Here is a 6914-nt window from a genome sequence, read left to right on the forward strand (position 1 = left end):
GACAAAACGGCCGTCCAATGTTTCCAGGTTTTCGATGGGGGTCTAGCTTCAATTGACTCATGATTTCAATTATGAAAAATATACAAGAAAAGGTGTTCGCTTTAAGTCTCAGTGTGAAAATCAGCACTATCATGCTACAGAATGCATCATAGTTTCCACTACTATTCAGAATTACTAAATATACCTAAATTTATTACAAAAAGTTTATTTTGAGTACAAAGACACACCAAAATTCAATCCTGAATACTAACATTAAAAGTGATACTTATTCATTTAATCTACCATTTTTGAAGATGTTAACCTCCTTCAGCAATGAATAAGTTTTAAAAATTCCTTGGGTTCTTGATAACTGTATGTTGGATTTGTCCGTATCACCAGGAATGATTTGCGACGAATGTATGTACCTATCGATTATTGATCAAGATGGATAACACAAGTACTGTCTGTTATAAAATGGAAGAAGTCTAGATTCTGATTAGGTAATATAAAAGAGAAATCCTTGATTATTAGTTTAACTGTTCTGAAAGAATTAAGTTAATTAAGTCCCAGATGGATATTTTCTAATCAATAATAAAAGCATCATTTGTAGTAGTTTAGTCCTTGAATTTTCACAAATGATTATTAAATCATTTGTTTCATTATAGTATTATAGCTTCAATCTTATATACAGACTACCTATGGGATCATTAGATGATAAAGTCTACTGGTCGTGAGTTCTCTTTACGTCAATCAGACCAATTACCTTCATTTTAAACAATGACACGAATGACCATCTACCGCAACAAAAGGGATTGACATCCAATATTCTACTCAATTTCCTCCTAACTCTTAATGAGGAATTAGAAGACGAAAAATTAATACAAACTTGACTTATATGATTGGATTGTTCCATAACTTAAAAATTCACAGGATTACAGATATGAATTATATGACCACAACACATTCTAAGTGAGAAACCACATTTTGTACATAACTAGATTATATGTAACATAAAACTGGGTAATAAATGTATAAATAATTGAGATCATGAGTCATTTGAAGCTACACCACCATGGAAAACCTGGAAGCACTGGACGGCCGTCTCGTCCTATTGTGGGACTCCGCAACAGTACGGTCAGTGGTCCACAAAACCCCCTTCTGATAATGATCATATGCTCACTAGTGACTGGTTCCATAAGGTATTTCCTGGAGTTCTAGTGAGAAGCAGTAACCAGTGGAGTTCAACCAGGTCTGTTGTGAGATGTCAACTCACTGAAGACATTGGTGAATGGTTTCTCAGATTTCGTGGATTGGTTGGAGTTAGACATTAACACTGTTGGATGCCGACCGGCTCAGTGGTCTATCGGTTAAGTGCTCTGGCGCGAGACTGATAGGTCGTGGGTTCGAAGCTAGTGAGGCGGGATCGTGGATGAGCACTGTTGAGGAGTCCTATAATAGGACGAGTTGGCCGTCCATTTCTTCCAGGTTTTCCATGGTGGTCTAACTTCCATTGACTCATGATCTCAATTATATAAAATTACTAAGATCTCCACAAAACCCCCTTCGTATAAATAATTATCGGTGATTTAGGAGTAGTAAGATGTAGGTCAATAGTTAATGAATGGAACAAACGCTTACAATAAGAGGATTATCAAAATTTCATTAACTAAGTATTCAATACATGGGTAATAAAAATACATAAGAAGTAACTCTGTAGAATATTTTTAAAAGTTCCATCCTTCCAAATTTTTTGTCCAAATGTAACATGTATTATTTTGATCGTAAACAGGTTCCAGAAACAAAATTATCATTTATGTTAGGTTTATGGTTCCAAATAATATGTTAACGCATAAATGCCCCCTAAATGTCTTGGTATGGTTGACAGTGGAGAGAGTCAGATATCTCTCTCTCTCCAAACACACTCACATAACCATGAGCATACAACCACTGACAGAGAAGTCCTACTCACTGCCTTCTTATGATGGGAGGGGCGTTGTTTTCAAAAGTGAGAGGATGAAAAGCGAATGTCCAGCGCCTCAACCGGGTTGTCGGGTACTAAGGATCAATCTGGGGTGTTATGACTTGGTCAAGGTCGTCGCCAATTTGTTATGGCTTTACAAAATAAGCAAATGACGTATCCTAATTCGTTATTGGTTTTTATGTCCGGCTTTTACTCACGTGAATTATCCACCAATGGAAATACGACTTTTCCGACCTTAACATGGTGACAATCAAGGACGTTCGATCAGCATAAGTAATTTAGCGTCCTTATTGGTCCTTTATCCACCTGGCCCTTCCACTTGAGTCCAGAACACCAATGACAGCTTCTGTTATGAGAATCTATGCAAATCGTTTATTTCAAGCATACTCTGTTTATATACCAGACAGACAGACCACATCACGCCATAAAATAGAAAATATTATTTGTACAAAATCAAGCCAAATGTGGCTGTGGACGTGGGAGACAGTAATCAATAAACTGAGTATAAATTAGGAACAGTAAATCATATAATAATAATCAATAGGTCAAAATGAAGCTTATAATAAGATGAATATAGATATACTGAATAGTTGTACAATAGGAATATACATAGAATAATAGTCCAATAATAGGTCCTGGGAGTTACCCGTATATATGTCTTCGCTAGGATATAACATAGGGCAGTTGCAAAACTCTGACTCCAAACCAATGATACATATCGGCTCCAGAATCCTGAAGGAACAAATGGCGTATGAACCAATCATTGGTCACTAGCTACCATGGGAATGCATCTCTTAACATTGCTCTATTGCCTTGTAGATTAGACATCTAGGCCAAAGATACGGGGAATGGTTCCTTGAAGAAGCTACCTGCTTCGGCTTGGGAGTCCGGGAAGTATTACAGCCCTCACACAAATTGAATGACGAAGTGTGACGCATTTATATTTGATGCCTCCTTATTTTAAGGTTTATGTGTTTAAATAAAATAATGATAAATAAATGATGCATAAATAATCAAAATAAGGATGTACTTCAATTTTTATAGTTCATTTACAAATAAATAGATTAGGACGTTTCTTAAAATAATGTAATTATCGGTTAACTGATTTCATAGAAAGCTTAGTATAATATGGTTTGAATAATTTTTTCTGGTTAGTGTTTTATTAGCGAGTTGGTTTTGCGTCACAAGACAAGCCCTCATATGGAATCCTGAAGGCCAAAGGAGAAGAGGAAGACCAAAGAACACACTACGCCGAGAAATAGAACCAGACATAAGAACAATGAACAAAAACTGGATAGAACTAGAAAGGAAGGACCAGGACAGAGTGGGTTGGAGAATACTGGTCGGCGGCCTATGTTCCATTGGAAGTAACAGGCTTAAGTAAGTAAGTAAGTTAGTTAGTTAGTATAATATAAGTACCCACTATTGATCCAACCTTAAAATTTCCCTTTGTAATCTGTTCGATAGAAATATTTCATTTAGACAAACAATTCAGCTCAGTAAACTGAATCTTTTTACCTTCATTGGTGATAACAATCAAAGAATACCATTTACTCAATTTTGGTCTACAATAGTAAACGAGAACGCAAGTGGGGACAACGTGGAAGTTATGGAAACTTTTAGTAAAATTTGAGAACTATACAGTAAATACTTCATTTGCAAAGTGTCCATCAATTATCTCGGATTTTATTGTTCTTTCATTCTCATACCAATCACTCTCTTTTCCCGTTCTCTCCCCTTGGATCTATTCACTCTCTTGCCTCCAGGCATTCCACTTTCGAATGGTGATATATACAAATTATATCTATCGATATCAGTAGCACACACCACACTACACCATTCATTCTGAAAGTCGTTTGACGCTTAAGTATATAAACTGAAACATTCCCTTAAATCAATTATCTTTTATATATTAATTTGACTGTTAATGTTTACTCTATGACTACTTTGTTTTCAATGAAATGCCCCCAAATGCCCTGGTACGGCCGGGTTGGTGAACACGGGAAGCCCACCTAGGGGAGTTGAAAAACCCTGATTCCAAACCAATAGTGCACATGGGCTCCAGTATCCTGAGCGAACAAATGGCGTATGAATCAATCGTTGGTCACCGTCTACCATGGGACTGCATCTCCTCACGATGCTCCATTGCCTTGTGGACCAGATCTTTAGGTCGAAGTCTCCGGGTGTGGCCTTCTAAGAAAACCACCTGCTTCAGTTTGGGCACCTGGGAAGTATCACAGCCCTCACACAAATCAAATGAGAATTGTGTGGCGCATATATATCTGGTGCTCACTTGTACCAATATCTATGTGTTTAAATAAATAAATTTCAATGAAATAGATATTTAAAAATTTTGATTTCAAATTACTCGTTCGCCCTCACTGAATAATACATTAATCAACCCTAACCTCTGACCTAACGAAAGTTAACGACTCGATATTATCAAATTAACCATGGCTTTGTCATAGAAGTCATTTCAAACGATTGTTCTCTCTAATATTCTTTGCTTTTATAAAATTTTTTACCAATCTCATCGTGGATTATATCTTGAGATAATTTTTAACTACTTACAAGTAACTTAACTTTTGTGGCAAATTTTACATCCCGTTTCATAGCCAATCGTTTTGTTAGTCCATTTTTTAACTCAGTTTACCATATAGTTGAGATCATGAGTCAATTGAACCTACACCACCATGGAAAACCTGGAAGCACTGTACGGCCAACTCGTCCTATTGTGGGACTCCTCAGCACGGCGCATCCACGATCTCGCCCCGCCAGATTCGAACCCAGGACATACCAGTCTCGTGTCAGAGCACTTAACCGACAGACCACTCGGCCACCATCCAACGGTGTTAATGTCAAATAATTGAGTATGATATTTCAGTGCTTCCAGGCTTCCCATGGTGGTCTACCTTCAGTTGACTCATGATCTCAACTATATAAAATTACTAAAATCTCCACAAAACCCCCTTCACTTTACCATAGTTAAAAAATGTGTATGAAAAGAAAAAATATAAACAATCGAATAACTATTGATTATTAGTACAGGAGGATTCGCGGAGGTTACGGAGTTTTCTAAGTTGACGTCCTGAACTGATCTTAGAACAACATCGGAAATCTGGGATAACTAGACACCTGTGTCGTCCTAGAATGGAGATTCTAGGAAGTACTCATCCACGTTCCTGTATGAGGGAGTCAAACCAAGAACCAACCAACTTCTTTAAAAATGCCTTATCTAAGATCTTCACTCAATATCGTGGATTGGTTACAGTTAGGCATTAGTACCGTTGTATGCCTGCTCAGTAATCTAAAGGTTAAGCGCCCACGCGCAAGACTGAATGTCCTGAGTTTGAATCTTGCGTGAGGGACTGTGGATGCACACTGGTGAGGAGTCTCTTACTATGACAGAATGGCTGTCCAATGCCTCCCGGTTCTCAATGGTGGTCTAACATCGACCAGTTCCTGATCTTAATTACTGTACAATAATTTTGCTATTTCATGACAGAGTTATATTTAAAGTCAAGCTATTCAAAAGAGAAACAATAGCAATCACACCATGTTAATATATATAAGCCTATAATATTCTTCTTGTTTTATTCATTAATTACAAACATTTAGCTGTGGTATATTGGTAAAAGCCCACTCAAATCTCCTCCCTATACATTTAGATTTTGATAACCCTCTTATACCATAACTAATCCTCTCAGAACCAATATAGCTTAAAGTTGATTAAACAATTATGTACTACATAAGTTAGACACATTATTTATGAAAATTTAACTGACTAAAGCAAGTTGTTATCACGACTCAGTAGCTGAGTGGATAACGCGATGGCGTTTGAAGCGAACGGTACTTGGTTCGAGTCACAGAGTGAACATCAACTCTGTGATGCAGATACATCCAACTGACGAGTCCTAAATAGGACGAAACGCGCGTCAAACTGGATTCCACTGTTAGCCACTATCCAATTTTGACTAAAGTTCAGTTATTTTTATTATCAGACTTTAACTAAACTAGCTGATATTAAGTATTACTGAATATTGGTTATTAAATATCGTTGTGAAATATTACACAAATACAATATGATACCGATATAATAGTCTTAAAGTTAAACTCTTATCACCGGACCTAAAGATAACGGGTTCGTTTACACATGATGCTGTAAATACAAATGGCTGTAAGGTCTCATACTAGAGCAAGATAGGTATCTTGTACTTCCTAGTTCTTAATGGTTATTTTACTCAGATCAGTTAGTGATGTTATGCAATGACTTTTGATATCATTCCTCATCATTTGCGGGTATAGGTAGAGCGGTTGATTAGGCCGATCTCCACCATCCACATTACTGCTCACGTTAGTACATAGGATGGTTGCCCAAAAATAATTTAAAAAAAATTGAATGTGAGTGTTATGTAATGATTCTGCTATCCCGCCCCGGTAGTTGTGCCGTGCTTCAATGTAGCACTCTTCTCCCGAAAAGCCTACTAGGCTTCACCATATTCCTCCTTCCTATTCCAGTTAGTGATGTAAACTAAAAAATAAAATGACTTACATAATAATTTATCAATATCATATATTTCAATAGTATACATGATTTATAGGCTACACCAATTACATTCAATTAGTATTGTTTGTTTGAATCTTCCCATAGATGTGTTAGGACTGCAACTGGTCAGTCTGTAATTGACACATGTGCATACTGTGTGTACTGCCTCGATATAGCCTTAATTCACAAGTATGGTAAGCAGAGATGGATAGAGACTGACCAGTTGCAGTCCTAACACATCTATGGGAAGATTCTAACAAACAATACCTAATTGAATTTAAACTTCACGCCATTGCACAAGCAAGTGGCTATCGGGACTCAGTGGCCGAGTGGATAACGCGATGGCGTTTGAAGCGAGGGTAGTGGGTTCGAGTCCCGGGTCGAACATCAACTCTGAGATGCAGGTAC

Source organism: Schistosoma mansoni, chromosome 4 (genome assembly GCF_000237925.1).
Source record: "Schistosoma mansoni strain Puerto Rico chromosome 4, complete genome".
Taxonomy (NCBI): domain Eukaryota; kingdom Metazoa; phylum Platyhelminthes; class Trematoda; order Strigeidida; family Schistosomatidae; genus Schistosoma; species Schistosoma mansoni.